We start from the raw sequence: 18,735 nt of genomic DNA on the forward strand, positions 1-18,735 counted from the left end.
TTCATCAGCACCCATCCACTGTAACAAAGTGAACCAGAGGACAGGTAATTCCAAGTTCAGTGAGCTGTACTGCATGTAAATGTTCTAGGACCACTGCCTCTATTGAGCAGCTGGCATTATTTGACAGTACAGATACTTCCTTTGGTGTGTATTGCCTGTAACTTGAGGTTTCAGGGACTGTTTATGTATGTGTGCTGTGTGAGAACGTGATCCAGTATATTTCAGAAACTCTTCTAGCTCAGTGCTGAGTAGCCACTCATCAGTGTGCAGGAGCTGCCAGTTAGCTCAGATGTGGCTCAGAGTCCAACATCCATGGACCTAGGGACTGAGACTGGAGCTGATTCTGGGCAGTACTGGAGACCTGACTGCTGTGCTTGGAATAACTGGCTTGTCCTGCAGTAGTATGTGCTGCTGCATTTCTTTAGTAGCTTTTTGGCAATGCAAGAGTAATTTGTTTGTTTTGGTTTTTTTGCATTATTACCTTGCTATACCAATGCTTTCAAGGAAGTGTCTACAGACTTTTCTGTTCAGTCTGCACACATCGAATGTTGTAGAAAAAACAGTGGGACTAAGTTGGATATGATCTTGTGTCCCTCGTGTGCTCAGTAAAGCAAACTGTAACCTGTCCCTTGCCACTAAAGGCCATGGCTTTCCTCACTTTTGGTAGCTGCAGCTGCTGACAGCAATCCCTGGCTGTGTTTTCTGACTCTTAAGTCATGTTCATCCTATTCACAGCAGCAAAATGGCTCTAGAGCTGTTCTTGTTCCCAGTTCTGATGTATGGTAGACGATCAGAAGCCTAAAGGAAGGACAATGGGAAGTACTTTGCCCAGTTTGAGACAGACTTCCTTGTGCATTCAGCAGCTTTTGTTGGGGAGAGCATGGCAGAAGACCTGGGCATGTGGGAGGTGCAGAAGAAAACTGCTCAAAGCAGTTAAAACTTACTTGCATGTCACCTTGCTCTAAAGAACCAGGGTAATGAACATGCTCAGCACTTCCACTCAAGGTGGAGGAGCCCTTGGGCTTAGGCTCCAGGCATGCCTGCTTGCCCAGGCAGAGCTTGGAAGTCACCTCCTGCAAAAATAAAAGCCCTATGGTATCTATTGGAGTAGAAAGAAGGCTGTCCTCTTTAAATAACCTTGGAGCAGTTTTGGTCTCATCCCTTCAGTGTTAGGGAAGCCTACCTCTGTCTCCTACCAATAGCTAGAAGAGAGTTTCATCCCCCCCTCAATTATTGTTTCCTTCCATTCCTTGGCTCCTTTACGTAGACTTAGAGCAAGTCCATGATCAGAGTTGGAAATCGTAGTTGTTTTGGGGTTTGGCAGAAGCTGTTTCCTACAGGGAATGCACAGGGACAAGAAATGCATTGAGGGCACCTGATGGAAGGTTAAAAGCAGGAAAAAACCTGCTGTCCAGCTTTCTGGATGTGTGGAGACCAACCTCGGCGTGAGTAACAGCGATCAGAGGCTTTGGGAGGGATTCCTGCAGCCGTTGCCTCACTGCCCCTGCTCTGCCCTCACCTGGAAGTGTGTATGACTAGATCTATGCTAACACTACCTGTACTGTTGTAACGTGTTGCAATTTGATCACCATTAAATAATTCCCTTAAACTCACTGTGGCTTGATTGCTTTTTTTTTTTTTGCTTTACCTGTGCCTTTTGCCCTTTTTTTTTGGCTCATTTTTTCTTGTGGCTACTCTCTCCATTCTCCCTGATGATCCAGTTCTACACTGCCCTCTGCTCAGCTGCGTCCAGTTGCCTTGTTTTTTTTTTTTTTAACTCCCTGCAAAGCCTGGTTTGCTGTCTGAACACGGGCAGTACTTTGTGGGCCAGGTTGAGTAGCCTTGGCGGTCTTCTGCCTACTTCTTGATGTAGAAATGCATATGCTCTCACCAAGCCCAGCGCTGTTCTCTTCCTTGGTGGAAGCTATGGTTTAGTAGTAGTGAGCTTGTTGGTGCTTTGATTTCATAGCAAGCTCCTGCTAACACCTGTGTCCTTGATTCAGTGGGCTCACTGTTGGTTCTGTAAAGTTGGGATCAGCTCTGGTGCAAGAGCACAAGGCATTTGTGGCATCTGAGGAAACCAGAGCTGCCTTGACTGTTCAGGGGTTCCCACAACTTGTGACTTAGCCTTGTGGCTTACTCTTCCAATTTGGTATCCACAGGTTTTGTTTTATTGTTGTGTTTCTGCCTCTCAGCGTGTTCCCCCCTTTCCTTCCCTGTGTGAGGATACTTAGTTTTTATTATAATATAGTTAGGTCGAAGCATCTCAAGAGTGAGTGGGGATCGGTTGGATGTATTTAAACATCTTGCCCTTTCACAAACAAATGTATTTATAATGAATACTCTTTATGGATAAATCTTTCATCGAGTTACTTGGTGAGAGATTTGTTGGCAAGTTTATCTCGGCAAGTTGCTCAGCTGTATACGCTTCTTCCTTGCCCCCATCTATGGGGAAGAGTTGTTCAGCTCCCATGGATGGACACTCTTGCTGGGCTGGAGCTTCTTGTAGATAGTAGCTGGGTCCACTGAGCCTGCAGAGCAGATTCAGGGTGGAATTGCAAAGGATTGCATTGAAAGACCAAGTCATGGGGTGTAGCCGCAACTTGGTATTTTGAATAAGCCGGGAACTCAATGTTGGTTTGGTTACTGCAAGTACTAGTGTTAGTTCTCAGGCTCTGCACTGCCTTCCTACATAAGAGAAATGATGTTTATGGGCACTGGAAGTCCAACTAGACCCTATTCTTTCTCCAACAGTGACCAAAATAAAAGGCCTATATGAGAAGACAGGAACAGGATGGGCAGCTGTGATGCCTGATCTGCACTTCCAGCTGAAGAGCTTCCTGGGGGGGCGTGTGGGTTCTGCAACCTCTCTGGTTAGCTTCAATAGACTTCTGTGCCTGTGTCCTCTCTGTCCTTATGTTTGTGTAATCTCTTCTTGTTTATCTGTATTTGATCTTGTCAATGTGAAGTAATTTAGTAGTACTGGTGGTGATTGTAGGGTTTGGGGGAAGCAGGGCTTCTCGTAGATGGGCAGCCAGGAATGGTCAGATAGAGGGAATGTGGATGACTTGGAATGGCATCACCTGTTAGAGCTGCTATTAAAACAGAATTGCTGTTAAACTTCTACCCTAGAAAACTCTTTTGTGCATGATGCCCGTGACAGAGAAGTATTTTTTCTTAACTGAAGGTAAACACAGAGGGAGCAGCTTCCAAAGCCTGATGGAGGGCAGTCTGTGCCGTAGTGCCCCTGCCCTGATCTGAGAGCCTGCTTTGCTTCACTACCTTTTTGGTCTTTACAAGAGTGAATTTACAGTCTGCAAAGACTGAAAATTTTGTAGGGCTTTTTTCTTGCTGGTCTTTGACATCTTTTTTTCAGAAGGCAACCTAGTTTTGTTGGGGTTTTTTTTGTTTGTTTGGGGTTTTTTTGTTTGTTTGTTTGCTTTAAATACTGAGTTATGTGACGTCCTTCATAAGTTGGTGCTGACAAGAGGGCCCAACAGACCAAGGCGAGCTGTGGACTTGTGTACTCTCAGGCTGTTGTTACAAGGTCAGCATGTAAAGCATCATGCCAGAGTTGTTGGAGAATACCTACCCTGAAAGCAAAGTTTTGGAAGGGAGTATGAAGCAGAGTAACCAGGACTGCATTACAGAGACCAAAGTCTTAAACTTGGACCAGCTCATGGAATGAGGGAAGGTGGGAGGGTGCGAAGCTGCGGTGCCAGCGGTCTGGCTACAGGCGTAGTCTTCTGTGTTGTGCTGCAGGGCTTTGCCCGTTGTCTCAGTGCTGGCTGCTGGGGAGTGTAAACTCTTCCTCCAAGTGTGTTTTGCAAGTTCCTCTGATACAAGATGGTGGGTGTCCTGAAGCCATGAACACCATATTTCTAATTTCCCTCTGATTTGTGTCCAGCTGAAACAGCGTGGTCCTGCCCTCACCCAGCCCCAGCTGCTGGAGGTGGCTTAGGAGATAACTCCAGCTATGGCAGGCAGCGTCTTGCTCCCTGCTCTCAGCAGTGGAGGAGACATCTGGGCTGATGAGGCTGGGAGGAAGGAAGAAGCCAGCCTTGGGTCACCACAGCTGGTGGCAAGGTGGGAAAAAGTGCCAATGATAGTGTTCTGGGGTGGGGGGGAGCATTAATTTTTTGGGCTGATGGAACAAAGGGGAACGTGGAGGCATCACTGCAGAGGTTTGTGACGCCCTTTCTCTTAAACAAAACAGGTGGTTTGTGTCTAAATCCTCTCCCTGCTCACCTACTGAGGCACCCCCAGTAATTGTAGTTCTTGGGAGACTTGATTTCCCTGCTTTGTGTCTGCTCTTGAGCGAGCTTTTAGCAAGTTTATTAAAACTCTCATACAGCTTGGGAGCGTGGGGGTTTTTTTTTTCCTCTTAATTGTGACCTAGAGCTTTGTGAGTCACTGCAGCGACACTGTCAGTGGCTGTTTGTGGGGTCTGTATACTGCCAGTTCAACGTGGGATTCAGTAATTCTGCATTTCTGCAGGGCGTCATGCATGTCCCTCACTCCATGCTTGGGAGCAGCCCCAGGAAATTCAGCAGTCCTGTTGTGAGTCATGTTGAGCAAATGTGTAACTCGATGTTGCCAGAGCTTCAAGAAAAACATCATTGTACCTTACGGCTTAGCCTTGGCTGTTGCATGGCTTCCTTATGTTGGCCTGCCTCCTGCTCAGCTGGAGGAAAGGTGCTCTGAAATGTCCGATCCACTCTCCTCCTGTTAATTCTGTGCATGGCTTCCTTGATTTGCCCCCCCCCCCCCCCTTTTTTTGTCCCCCTTGGCTGACACCTTGCAGGATAACAGCTCAGATTTTCAGGAAAACAAATGGAATTGAGCAGAGCAGTTGGTGAAGATGCACGAGCAGGGTGATGCAGGACAGTGTTGTGACAGCCCGCTCCTCGTGTACTTGGACTGTTTGCTGTAACTAAGCAGGCGCAAGTGGCAACTCGGCTGCAGAGATAAACGTTGTGTGCATAGCCCAGATGTGGCACCTCGGCCCCTGGTGAGCTGTCAGCAGCATGTGCTGCATGTTGATCTTGCTGAGTTAGTGACTGGGATTGACCCTGCTGGATTTATCACTTGTATAAAGTTCCATGTAAGTGTTTTCTTGTTGTAACCCTAAATACCAGCATAAAGTACTCAGTGTTTCAACTTGCAATCCCTTCTTGCAAAATGCTGATGAAAAAGCTGTAGAACTTCTCCAAATCCACACTAGATGCCTCATGGGAGGATAGGCTTTTGCCAAGCGGATTTTGTTGGGTTCATTGTGGGGTAACTGTTCAAATGCTGCGGTCTGAGATGATGTACAACAGGTAAGCATAGATGCTCTGTATTTAAATGCTAAAATCTTTCCTCAAGTCAAATCTTGCCTCAGTCAAGTAACTTGACTTGCAAATGATATGTTGGGCTCTGTAAGGCACCCGCCAGGAAAACCATATTCCTTGTCCAGAGGCTTATTTGTAAGACTTCCCCCGGTCCATGCCTCCTCCAGAGAAGAGATGGTCTTGGCTGGGTGTCTGGGAGTTGATGCAACCCCAGCTCAGCCCCGTCGAGGAGCAGATGGGGCAGACCTGGGAGCACCTCCCGCCGGCAGTGCCTCGAGCCCCATGCTAAGGGCACGTGCCTCGGGGAGGTGTTGGCAAGACCCCCGGGTGCAAAGCTAAAGGGGCTTCGCTGCAGGACTGGAACCTCTCCTGCTTTGACCGGTTCCTTTCACACAGTAGTGTTGTGCTCCTGCCCCACCAAGGTGATGTGCGCTGCCTTACCACGAACTGCATGAAATTTGTAATCCTTCATGCTGCTCGGCCCCATTTCTGCTTTTTATTGCTGTCTCTTTTCTCTTTTTCTCCTAGCAAACTTGACTTTCTGCCGGGCTGTTTGTCCCAGCCCTTCCCCAAGCCCTTGGCTGCGTTAGCAGCGTCTGAGCATAGACGTCCTCTTGGCCAAGCCCTTGGCTGGGAAACAGCAACACTCTGGGCTGGCTGAGTGGCAAATACAAACCCGAGGCCGTCGCTCTGGTTGTAGCTGACGGAGCGCCTCTGGGTGCGAGGTGTGTGGGGGGAAGGTGTGGGAGCAGTGGCGGCAGGCATGGGAAGGTTCCACTTTGCTTTTGCCGTGGGTTTGAAGACCAGCTCTGAGCTGGGCACTGAGCGTGAAGTTCCCACCTCTGCCTGGACACTGCTCCTGAGTCCTTGCTAGGAAAGCAAGCATGCCAAGTACCTGCTTCAACTCCGCTGCGGGGATGCTGGTGGGAGTCTGGAAAAGCGGCACGGCCCCCAGGCAATCCAGCCCACCGCTGGGGGCGCCTGACCCTTGCCTCCCCACCACGGCTCGGTAAGGCTTGAGCTGATGCTGCGGAGGGTCCCTCGGCTTTGCTTGTGGAAAGGCAGCCACCAAGAGCCATGGGACCATTTTCCCTGGATAGGTTGGTATAGGGTCAGGGTCGTGGGGAGCTGGAAGCCTCTCAGGGCTGTCCAGCCACTGAGGGAGAATCTGCTTGTACAACTGCTGTAATACCTGCTCCGTGTTTCTAGATTTGGGTTGGGTTTTTTTTCCTAGCTCTGCCTTTCAGCCTATGCCTCTGACTCTTGTTGCAATTTTGTTTGCTGCGAGCGGGGCCAGAGCTGGCGACGAGACCAGGAGTCCTCGAACCTCTTGGTGTAAATAGGGGATCTGCTGAATTCATGCTCCTGTCTTGGAGCCCGAGCCCCATCTGCCCCTGAAACATAATGGCCCGGACTGAGCCTTCACGCAAGGGAAGAAACCCAACCCAGAAACTCCTTCCGAAGAAAAACCATCCTTCCTGCCCCTAGGCTGCTTGTCTCTGGGTACCACTGGAAGCTCAAGGACTTTTCCAGGAAGGACCAAGAACGGGCCCATCTCCTCCCCACAGCCTGCAAGGGCTGGGGGGCTGAGATGGAGCTGGTGCTGCCTTTGCTGAGCTGCTTGACGGGCCGGTGTTGGGCTTGCACAAGCCCCTGCCCCATGCTGGCCCCGGAGTTCACAGCCCCCTCAGCCCCTGGCCGGGCAGCAGTGTCACATCCTAGCTGCCTGTGGCTTTGCCCAAGAGAAAGGGGGGGTGCTGGGGCACCTATTCCCAAGCAGCTGCCTGCAGCAGGGAGGCTGGTAATGCTGCTCTGAGCGGGGACACGTGCGCTGGGCTGCTGTCACACCTTGGCCAAGGGCCCCAGGGAGGGGTGAGTGCCAGGGGGTCCCGAGGCAAAAAGTCCCCCCGCAGCTGCACTGCTGGGGAAGCAAGGATGTGGGAAGGGGCAGGCTGGGGTGATGTGGGGGGAAGGGGCATTTATCACTTGGGTGTCATTTGTTGGGTCAGATTTAGGCTTTCCAGCTGTGAGTGAAGCTGGATGCAAGGGCAGTCCCAAGTGTGTGGGTGCTGGGAGCAGGGGGGAGGTGAGGGCAGCGGGCTGGGGGACCGGCCACCCCACTGGTGAGCCCACTGCATCACTCAGTGTGGGTGAAAAAAATACGGCTGAAAATCGGAAATATGCCCCCTCCCTCCCAGCAGCGCCAAAAAAAGAAAATGCCACCTTCCCCCCCACACCTTGCTGGGGCCGGGGGGGGGGTATCCCTCTTCCCCCTCCTCCGCCCGGCAGCGGGGCAGGGCTGGGGCCCCCCGCGTCCCTCCCGGCCGGCGGGGACCGGCTGTCCCGGGGCGGGGAGCGGAGCACCGATCCGCCGCGCTGCCAGGGGATGGCAGCAAAGGCCCAGGGAAGGCAGCGCTGCCGGCTGCCCGGCCGCGGGGTCCCCCGTCCCCTCCCCGCCCCGTTCCCTCTCTGCAGCCCCGGGCTGGCAGCGGGGCAGGGCACAGAAATCCCTTTTATTTGGGAAACGGCTATTATTGGGAGTTTTATTGTTATTATTTATTATTATGAAAAGCATGCTTCCCGGCCCCCGGATGAGCAGATGTGCTCTGCGATGCTCCAGTGCCCCAAATCCTCCCTCAAGTCTCTTCTGGAGATGCAGAGGGCTCGTCCTGCTGCTGTCACTGCTCGGCAGCTCCGGGGAAACCCCGAGTGATACAGGGGAGGCCGTGGGGTGCCCCTCACGCAGGGGACATGGGACATCACGATCACCATCCTTTCTTGCAAAGCCGAGACCAGGATGGGGGATGCTGGACATGCCCAGCACCCCCTGTCTGGCAGGAGCGACCCCAGCCCCGCCACCCACCTCCCTCCAGCAGCCATCCCGACAGCCGGGTGCCGAGGAGTGGCGTGGACGGACCCATGCCAGCCATCTGCTATGGCCGCTGCTGGCAGGAGGCACCTTGGGGCTCCGCAGCGCCAGGCTGGGGTGCAGCCGGGGGTGGTGCGTCCTCCCGGGACCCTCGCACCTCTGCCAAGGAGCTGCCGGCTCCCGGCACGTGGGGTGGCCCGGTCCAGGCTGCCCCGATGCCCCATGGCCGGGCTCCAGCTCAGGGTGCCCCCGTGGCGCCAGCTCCCCCCTCCCCGGCCTGGCTTGCTCCATGTCCTGCCATCTTGCGCCTGTGAATAATTCACTGCCTCTGTCCCCGTTGTTTCCTTGCAGGTATTTATAGCCTGTGATCACGTCTCCTTGGAGGCAGCTTGCTTCACGGCGGTGTAAATTTAGCTCCCGCCGTCTCTCACATGTCATGCCCTCCAGTCCTTGCGGGAGCCCTTCTGTGCAGCTCCTCGCTGGCGGGTGCCGGAGCCCCCACGTCCCCCCTCTGCTGCTGTGGCCCCATTGCTACCCCCCCACGGCTGACTCCTGCCCACCCTGGACCGTGGGCAGTAGTCCTGGGCTGCAGCGGGGAGATGCCGTGCCGTGCCGTGCCGTGTGTCCTCCTCTTGGCTGCCTGGCCCCGGACGCCAGGGCAGCTCAGCTCGCCTCCGGCAGCTGCACGGGGCCGCCGAGCCGTTCAGCTGCTGCGGCACGGGGGATGCTTTGAAATTCCTGGGCTGCCATCTGTGCTATGCAAATCCCCCAATCTGACTGCTGCGTGTGGACCCGCTTCCGGACCCAGCGACGGGAGCTGTTATTATCTCGCTCCTCCTCCCTTCCAGCACCCAGCGGCAGATTCGGAGCAGCAGAAACATCACCCTTCCCTCCGGGAAGAAGCCCAACATCCTTTGACAAAAGGCCTTTGCTTTGCCCGAGCCGGCCCACAGAGTCCGGAGGGAACGGGTCGGCTGCGGTGGCTCGGGGGACGGTTGTGCCACTGGGTCACCGGTCACCTCGAGTCCCCAGGGTGCTGGGTCTGGCTGCTGTATCACGGTACCCGGGGAGCATCTGTCTTCCCCAAGCAGGAGATATGAAGCCAGGGCTGGGGCGGAGGGGCAGCAGGCTCAGCGCCTGGGGATGGAGGCGGGCGCGTGGCTGCGTGGCCCGGCTGTGCTGCCCGCAGGTGGGCTCTGAGGATGGGGACCGGTGGGGACTGAGGCGTGCTCAGCCACTGGAGCAGCCGACACAGCCGGTGGGACAGGGTCCCCGGGCTGACCGCTGTGGCAGGGTCCCTGGCACCGGGAACCGGGCAGGAGGCAAGCGCAGCCCCAGGAACAGAGCGTGTGTCCCGGGTGCTGGGTGACACTCAGGGCTGAGCCGTTCCCATAGGACACCCCGCTCCCCCACCCCAGGGACCCTGTCTTCAGCCTGGGGTCTGCACGAACCACACGCAGACACAAAAAAAGCAGAACCGAGTGCGATCCCCCACACTCCTTTCGCCACCATGGAGCTGGTGTGCAAACACCTCAGTGAGCTGCCCCGGCTTTTCCCCAAGCTCACCCTAAGGAGTGTCGGGAGGACATAGGCCATACCCAAGGGTGCCGAAATGGCAGCGAGGGGCCACCTTCCCCAGCACGGCCCCCTGCTACGTGCTCTTTAACTGCTGAGCCAGTGGGAAGGCGGCAGTTCCCTCGCCCGGGGTCGGAGCGGCAGCAGCTCCCTGGGGTGGCGAGGGAAGCGGGGGGCAGGTTTGCCAGCGCTGAGCGTGGAAGGTAATTAATGAGCATCCTGCGCTGCTCCCCGCTGCGCCTCCATTCCCCCCGGGTATCCCTCGGCCGGCAGCCCGGGTACCGCCTGCTCCTGCTGGCGTTGAGGGCTGGGGGACCTGGCGGCACGGGGCCTTGTTAATATTTTAGGAGTTCTTTTGTCCGCAGGGGATGGGGAGGCTCGCTCGCAATCGCCTTTCATCTCCGTGAGGCCTCAGCGCGGGCTCCAGCCTCTTATCTGCCGCCTCCTTGCCGCTTCACTACAGCCAGCTTGTTATGGGGCTTGGTTTGCTTTTTTTTTTTTTTTTTTCAGGGCAGGGCTGGAAAAAAGCCTGGCTGCTCCTGGCCAAAGGGCATCCGCCAGCCGAGCCGGCGGCAGCTGCCGGAGCATCCCTGCATGCCTCCTGCCTGCCTGCTGCTGCCCCTCAGCCGCCTGCTTCTGGGCTGGAGGCACTACCCAGGCAGGGCTCTGCCAAGGGGCTGGGGCTGGATGCGGCCCCATGGCCCCAGGGAGGGCTCGGAGGCGGCTGCTGAGCCTGGGCACGCGTGGGTCCCCATGATGGCAGGGAGAGGGGGTTTGGGGTGTGTGTGTGCACTGATTGTCAGGTCCCTGGTCACGGGTGAAGCTGGGGTGGGATGCGCGGGGGGCCGGCTGTGCCCCAGGGCTGTGCTGACGGGTGCATTGAAACCCTGTCCCCCGTGGGGATGCCCAGTGTGGCCGTGAAACACCAGCCCGGGCACTTCCCAGCCGGCTGGGATGGGACAGAGACAAGGGGCAGAGCTGGGTTGGTGCAAGGAGGAAGAGGGTGATGAAGGAGCAAGTGGCTGGAGGGGGAAACGGGGGCTGAGCTGCATTTCTGCTCCCCGAGCTGGAGAGTGCAAGCAAAGCTGGAAGAGCGGTGGGTGCCCTGGGAACAGGTCCGGCTCAGCCCCAGGGTTTTTTCCAGCCATGCCCCACGGATGGTCCTCTCTTGGTCCTCTCTTGGTCCTCTCCTTGGTCCTCTTGCCGGCTTGGCTGATTCCTGGCTGTCCCCAGCTCCCACACTCGTGGCATTGGCCCCTCTTGGCTTCCCCAGCCAGCGTTGCTCATGGTGCCTGCCCTTTCCTCGGTGCTGGTCCCAGATCACTGAGCGGTGTGGGCTGCTTGAGGTCCTTGGTTGGGGTCCCTGGGCACTGTCCAAGTGACACCCCCCCACCCCATGGGCTCTGCTGGGGACAGTGTTGCATTTCTCTTGCTGACTCAGTCCATTGTCCGTCCCTTGTGTCACAGAGGAACAATGAAGAAGGACTCACCTTGCCCTGGAAGAAACCCAACCCATGTGCCTGGCCATTTCCAAATGTGGGGAACAGCCCTGGCAAGGACAAGACGTGGCTGCCCACATGTCTGTCCCAATCAGAGCTGGACCCGTCTGTCCGTCCCTTTGCCCAAGCAAGAACTTGGGTCCCGGGAGGAGATCTGGCTGAAGGCCTTCAGGGGACTTCGCTGGCTGTGTCCTGCCAGGGCTGACAGCTTCTTCCAGGGGAAGGTCCTTCACCATCACCCAGTGATGCACGCCGGGGTTCAAAGCTCCTCCGTCCCACACCCACACCAGCTGCAGGCACACCGGGCGGGGGACTGCTGCCGTCCCCCAGGTAGGAAGGCATCCGTCCTGGTGCTGGCACCGCTGCCTGGTCACCCCAGCTGGCAGGCCAGACTCGGGGACCACAGGGATGGCTGGCGCCTGCGCTCAGGAAGGCAGTGAGCTCACAGGTTTAATTTTCTCAAGGCTTCGTTCGGCTCTGACATGTGATCCTCGTTACAGGAAGGACGCGGCAAACACGTCGTCCCCCGGGGCTGCCTGGCTCGACCTTGTGGGAAGAGGTAAGAGCACATGATGGCTTTTCCTCCCCGCCGGTGTTGCTTCCCACAGCAATTTAATACCTCCCTGATAACGCAGGCCAAGATTCAGGCACCGTTAAAAAAAAATAAAGAAGCATCTGCTGACAAAAGCACACGTCCTCAGTTGAAGTCCCCCGGTGTGGGTGTGCACGGCTGGCCCCACGCCGCGGCTGGCCGGTGCTGCCCATCGCTAGCACCGGGCCTGTCCTTGTCCCCTGGCAGGGAGCGTGTTCCCCCAGCCAGGGACATGACGCCCTCCCGGAGAGGCGAGCAGGAACATGGGGGCTCCCAGCGCAGGGGCTGTCACCCCTGGGCTCTGTGCCCAGCGGAGGGGGAATGGCCACCGGGCCCATCTAGGACGAGGTAGGAGCTGTCGCAGCTCTATCCCCCCCACACGGCGAAGCTGCCATTGCTCCCCCCCAGCATCCCAGCCATCCCCATGCGATCCCACCCAGCTGTCCCCCCAGGGCACATGCATGGGGTCTTTCCCCAACCCCGCGGCAGCTGCAGGGGAAGGGCTGGGATGCTCCTGTTGGCTTTGCACAGCACCGAGCACAGCCACTGACCTTGTCAGTGGACCAGCACAGGCAGCAGGGATAGGGCTCACCTTTGGATGAAGCAGGACGGGGGATGGGCTCGTCTGCCCAGGCATGGCCCTCCAGGCTTGGGTCTCCAGGCTGGTCTGGCCATGCATGTCTCTCCAGGTCCAGGTCTCTGTGACTCCGTGGGCTCAGTCCCCCAGGCTCTGCTTGCTGAGCTCAGTTCTCCAGACTGGATTTCCCAGGCTCCTTTCCTTGGGCTCAGTTCCCTGTGCTGACCTCTGTGAGCTCTCCAGGCTCAGTTCCTTGGGCCTGGCATGCTGGACATGGCTCTCCAAGCTTGGGTCCAAGGGTATGGCTCTCCTGGCTCGGGTCTCCAGTCATGGCTTGCTGGCGGTGGTTTTCCAGGCTTGGTTCTCCAGGCACGGCTTGCTGGAGGTGGTTCTCCAGGCTTGGTTCTCCAGGTACCACTTGCTGGAGGTGTCTCCCCAGGCTTGGTGTCTCTGTGGTGGTTCCCCAGCAGGCTCTCGGGACTGGGCTCCCTGGCCAGCCCGGTGCCAGCAGAGGGCCTCCCTTACCCAACAGAGCACCGCGCCGCCACGAAATTATAAAACACATTATCTATTTGGCAAAAGTTTATGCAAGGACCAGGAAATGGGCTGGAGTTCATTCTCCTCCAGAAGACCGGAGACAACGTGTCGTCCCCCCCCGCTTCTTTTTTTAATGCCAGCACTCGAGATGCATTAAAGCCACGGGAGTGTTCATCATTAAAATGGCAATTGCGAAGCGAGGCAATAAATTTAACATCATAAAAGGCACTGGGAGGGTCCCGTTCATCTGTTGCTCTTCAAAGAAAAGTGTTAGTTGCTTCTGAAAAAAAAAATTGGGAAGAAACAGGTGAGACGGAAAGGGGTGGCAGCCCTCCCTGGCTGCTGGGAAGCTGCAGGGGAGCCGGCGGTGGGGCTTTGGCCGGGGAGACGTGACCTTTCGGGCTGCCCACCTTGGGCTGGGGGCTGCTGGGGAAGGGAGCATTCGGGCTGTGACTTTTTGCAGGTGATGGAGAAGCGCGGCTGTACTGCCCGGCAGCTCTCCCCACTGGGGTTTTCCTCTCCGGGTCTGTGTGTCGCGGGGGGGGGGATGAGCGGAGGAGAGAGGCTGTGTCGTGAACATCTCCCCTTCTGCTGGGTGGGGTGGCTCTGTCCTCTGCCCCAGCCAGCCGGCAGCAAGAGGGGATGTGAAAAAGCGAGCAGGCAGGGTGAAAATCAGGCAGGGACCCTTGCTCTTCCCTTAACTGCCGCGGCGCCTGTGGGTCCCCCCGGCTGGCGGGAGCTGCCCTGGGCTGGGACCACCCGGCTCCCACCGCCAGCACCCGCCGCGCCGGCCCTCGCCGATAGTCATCTCCAAACGCCAGGCTCCGGCAGCCGGCGTCTGCCAGCAGAATTAGCCATCGTATTGGAACCGTTTGCTAAATAATTCAGGAGATTTCTTTTTTTTTTTTTTTTTTTTGCGAGAAAGCTGTTTTCTTTTCTTTTTTTTCCTTAAGGTCGTAGTATTTTCCAAGCTGGGTTTCAAGCAGGGGGGGAATGGACACGCTCAGGCAATACCGCCATGTGTTTACAGCTCAGCTCCCGGCGTTATTTAGGGATTGTAAAACCACAGCAGCTCGCTCGCTCCCCCTCTCTCGCCGCAGCCAATTTTTTTCCTCCATGCGGCTCTCATTGCAGCGGCAAAGGTCAACCCTGCTCCTTTGAAAGCAGCACACCCCCCCCCCCCCCTCCGTTATCAGATTTAGGAATCCTAGGGGGAGGCTGAAGCTGAAATGCAGGCAAAGCCAGCTGGCCGTGGCCCGGCGAGCAGGGGGTGCCGGGTGCTGGCCAGGGGGGGACAGTCTGGCCGGAGGGTGGGAAGGAAGGATGGAGGTGGCTGCTGCGGGAGGCGGAGGGTGGTGGGATGAGCCCCCGCGCCCGGGCAGCACGGGGGGCAGCAGGGCTGGGAGGGCCGACAGCAGCGAGCACATGAATAATGGGGGCGAAGATAATATAGCTGATTAGAGGAGGCTATTGCGAGGAGACGCCGAGCCGGTCTCGAGGGGGGGTGGTTGGGCTGCGAGGATAAAAATCTCCGCCAGGGCGAAGTGAGCGTGGCTCTGGGTTGGGGCGTGGGGTGGATGGGTGAGCCCCACAGCAGAGGGCTGGGGGTTGTGGCAGAGGGGGGAGCCCTACAGGAGAGGGTTGGGGGTCACAGTGATGGGATGAGCCTCATGGAAGAGGTTTGGGGTGGGGGGTCACAGTGATGAGCACCATGGCAGAGGGATGGGGGTCACAGTGGGGGGATAGGGCCCATGGCAGGGGGCTGGGAGCGGGCGGACCCCTGGGGTGCCCTGCTCTGGGTGCGGGGTGGGAGCTCTGCCTGCGGCTGGGCAGCTGAGGGGCAGAGCCAGCCCTCTGCCCCCCTGAGCTGGGCAGCCCAGGGGCACCTCAGCGAGGCTGGGATGGCTCCCCATGGGGGCACGGCCATCGATGGGGTGATCAGGGGACGGCAGAGCAGTGGCTCTGGAGGGTCCCTGGGGAGAGGGAACGAAGCAGGAGGGAGCAGAGGAAGGGATGAGGGCAGGCGTGGGGCAGGAGGTCCTGGTAGTGCTTCAGGCAGCCGGCAGCCCTGGTGCCAGTCGCTCCCCGGAGCCGTTCCCCGCTGGCCTTGCCCTAGCCCAGGCACCGCTCATGCCTTCAAACTTTGCCAGCGGATGGTTTTTAATTAAAACCAGAAGACGTTGCTCTGCGCCCCGGCCCTTTAGGGATGACCACTGCTCACATCCTCCGCCTTTGGTCTTCCTGGCTGCACAGCTTGATGTGGGGAGATGAAAGTCCCCCCCCACCAAAAAAGCACCAGAAAAAAGGCGGTCGTAAAATCACGCCGCCGAGACATCCCCAGCCAAGGGTCCGGTGAGGTGCTGGCTACCGTGAGCCGTGGCCAGAGCTGAGCGGCAGCCTGGGGAGCGGGGCCGTCGCCTTCAGCCCTTCTAAAAATAACAGCTCAGAGCGCGGCGAGCGCCGGGCGCCTAACTGGAACCAGCTTTCCAAACTCCCAGCTGGAAGCGGCTTTCGAAGCCTACACCAGCCTTTCTGGGAAAGAGCAATTAAAAATAACGAAGGACTGAAAGCGCCGTCCCTGCTGCCCATCCTGCCCCTGCCTGGGGAGGACACGGGGATCCGGGTTTGGAGGGCAGGTGTTTCCCCTTGCTCGGCTTGGAAAGACCAGTGGGGCCTGGAGCACTGGAGACTGGGCTGGAGGAGTGTCATGGGGAGGATTCAGCCTCCCTGATCCCAGGAGACTGGGGGCAGCGGGGCCAGGGTACCCCCAGGGAGAGCTGCTGGGGCTATTTCAGCATTTTCCCCAGCCAGTTGTCAGCGTGCTTGAGCTGGAGCTGGCACGCAGCTGGGGCCGCATCCAGGCTGGAGCCCAGAAGGGCAAAGGCCAGGCTTTCCCGGGGGGGGTTGGATAGAGCAACATCCTGCAGCCCCCCTTCAGCCGGCTGGGGTGGGAGGACGGCTCTGGGGCCAGGCGAGGGGCTCTGAGCAACCCACACGGGCTCCAGCCCATCCACCCCCATGGGCTCCAGCCCATCCTCTTTGGGGCTCAGCCCCACCACTCCTGCTGGTGCCCACGGCTGGGACGGGTGCTGGAGATGGCCCCATGCAGGTCTAGCCGGTGGCACCTGCCCGATGCCCTGTGCCAAGGTCGTCACCTCTTTAGTCGACCCTCCGTTGCACCGGCGTGGACCCTGCAAGCTCAAGCGGTGCTGCCCGTTGTCCCCCCTCCCGCTGCACCCCCAGCTCCACGCTCGCTCGCCTTTTCCGCCACCAGCCTCACAGCTCAGTCCCTCCATGGCTGGGGCTGGCTTGGCCCCTTGGCTGGGCACCCTCCCGGGGGTGCAGGGCTGCTCCGGGCACCCGCGCTGTCACGCTTTCCCCAAGCTGTGGGTCGCCTGCCACAGTCTGCCTGTGTTTCCTTCCACCTCCCTAATGAGAGCAAACGGGGCCAGGGCAGAGCCCCCGAAACTCCTCCAGCAGCGGCTCCCCTGGCGTTCGTTTCCTCTCCGCTGCATTCGTCTCGTTACGTCCTAATTCCCTAACGAAGGGCCATGAGAGAGGAAGTCTTGCGGAAGCCCGTCCTGGCAGCAGTCTTCCTGCTACCAGGCCGCGCATCGGCTCCAGCAGAACATGATTTCCTCGGGATCGGACAAGACCTAGTTTGTGTATTTGGACTGGCATAAACCACACAGCTCTCCTTCCCCTCTTGATTGAACAGGGCCCCACTCATTCTTCTTCCCATTTTGCATTTATCAAAGTCGCAAACAAGGATGTCCCACGGCCTCCTTCAAAATACTGGCAAAATGCTCATTTTTTCCCACGCCATCAGCATGCAGTGGATTTCGAGGTGCCTCTGGGCATCCCACGCGCTCCCTGTGTGCCGGCAGCCGCCACCTGAGGGGCTGCTGCTGGTACCTGTGTCCAGAGGAAGTCTTCCTGGTGCCTGTGGGGATGGTGGTGTTTTGGCATCATCCTGGGATAGCAACTGTCCTGTCCCAGCGGGGTTTCTGAGCACAAATGTGAATATCCACCATCACCGGTTCTCCTTAGCAATGCGTTAATGCCCCGATCACCTCTTCTTTATTGCTGCTAGGGAGAAACCCTCGCTCTTTTCCTTTTTTCCATGGTCCAGGTTGCTCCTGCATCCCTTGGCTTCCCTCACCACCTTCTTCTAGCTCCTGCAGACTCCTTTTCCTTCCTCATTGCCTGATAACGGCCTTCAGATCCATGAGAAACGGGGCGATGGTCCATGCGTGGAGCTGTGCGAGCCCCTCGGGGCTGGGGCAGGGGGACGGAGGAGGGACAGATGAATGGACACCACCGAGGTTGTGCAGTTGGTGAGGAGCAGATCTGCCACTGCTTGGCGTGGTGCTCAGCCTGGCTGCCTGCTAGCCATCCCCGCCAGCTTGAACAATGGATGTGCTGCCACTTCTCAGTAATAAAATCCTTCCTCCACATACATATATGCACAATCAGGGGCTTTTATTGGGTTTTTTGTTTTCTTTTAGAGCCAGCCGTGTCCACTCAGCGACACCGGAGACACCGAGCAGACAGAGCAGCATAGGCAGGTCTTCTCTGCTGCTGCCGCAGGACTGTGGTGTCCCGGTGGAGATGGATGCACACGTGAGCGGGTGCAATTGGGTTGCGTGTGAGTAACGAGTTTAACAGTCTAGAAGCCTCCTTCAGGGACGTGGAGGAAAAAGCAAGGCCTTGCAAAGTGGCAAGCACTGGGGTGTCTACCGGCTGGGAGGCAACCCCATGATGGTCCTGGCTCGCTGCTTGGCTGGCTGGGGTAGCCCAGCAAAGCTCAGGAGAACACGGGGATCTGCCCCTGCACCCTTTCCTGAGGAATTTTTGCTCCTGCAAAGAGCCAAGGGAAAGCCCAGGGCAGGGGGGCTCAGCTGAGCAGTGGATGCCCCAGAGAGGATGCCCCGGGGGGATGCCCGATGCCCCGGGGGGGGGATGCCCACAGTAGTGATGGTCCTGCACGGTTCACAGGTGGCTCACTGGGAAGAGGGGCAGCTCACGGGGAGCTCCACCAAAAAGGGAGATGAGGCTTCTCCCGCCTCTCCTGTGCTCGCTGCCTTCCCGAGCATGGCTCGGCCCCGCCAGGTGAAGCCTGGAAGGCGTCAGGCAGCCACACAGGCTGTGCAGGCAGGAGCACAGCAGGGGCGGTGGGAGTAGCATGGTGGGGGGCCCAGCTGGTGCGTGGGCCCACAGAGTCTGCACAGAGGAAGGAGAAACAGGAAAACGGCTTCTTTAAATCCCTGGGCTCTGGGCGCCGTGGGAAGGCAGGAGTGGGGCAAGGCAGGGAGGACAGAGCCCGAGGGGAGCTTCTGGCCCAGGAGGGGATGGAAAGGCAGCATCCAGGCAGGGAGCTGGGCAGGAGGAAGGCAGAGCCCTCGGGGCTGGACCAAGCTCTGGTGACCGAGCTCTACCGGTGACCACAGGCATTGCCAATGCAGCCGCCGGGCTAGGAGCAGGACTCTCCCAGTAGCCCACAAACCCCACTTGAGCTTAGTCCCCAGGAGCCACCAACACATAGACTAAGCCTCTGCATCCCTCCACAGCCCAGGGTGGGGTCCTGGGGGGGCGAGGTGCAGGCAGGAGCCCTTTCTTCTGGAGCCATGGTCCTGCCCTACCCAGGGAGGTGCTGGAACCTGCCCAAGGGAACAGGGTCCCACTCCAGCATTTTCAGATTTTCTGGCCTTGGATCCTGGCTCCCAACGGACCTTCTGCCTTGGCGGGGGGCA

At 57.8% G+C, this 18,735-nt stretch overlaps 1 long non-coding RNA gene across 1 annotated transcript; it reads left to right on the forward strand.

Moving 5' to 3' along the window:
• Nucleotides 1-12,775: 12,775 nt before the first annotated feature.
• On the forward strand, nucleotides 12,776-17,443 carry LOC128134437 (uncharacterized). Its single transcript, XR_008232746.1, has 2 exons — nucleotides 12,776-13,289; nucleotides 17,115-17,443. It is a non-coding gene; the product is annotated as an uncharacterized LOC128134437 (long non-coding RNA).
• Nucleotides 17,444-18,735: the final 1,292 nt, after the last annotated feature.

The sequence above is a fragment of the Harpia harpyja genome, chromosome 20 (genome assembly GCF_026419915.1).
Source record: "Harpia harpyja isolate bHarHar1 chromosome 20, bHarHar1 primary haplotype, whole genome shotgun sequence".
NCBI classification, from domain to species: domain Eukaryota; kingdom Metazoa; phylum Chordata; class Aves; order Accipitriformes; family Accipitridae; genus Harpia; species Harpia harpyja.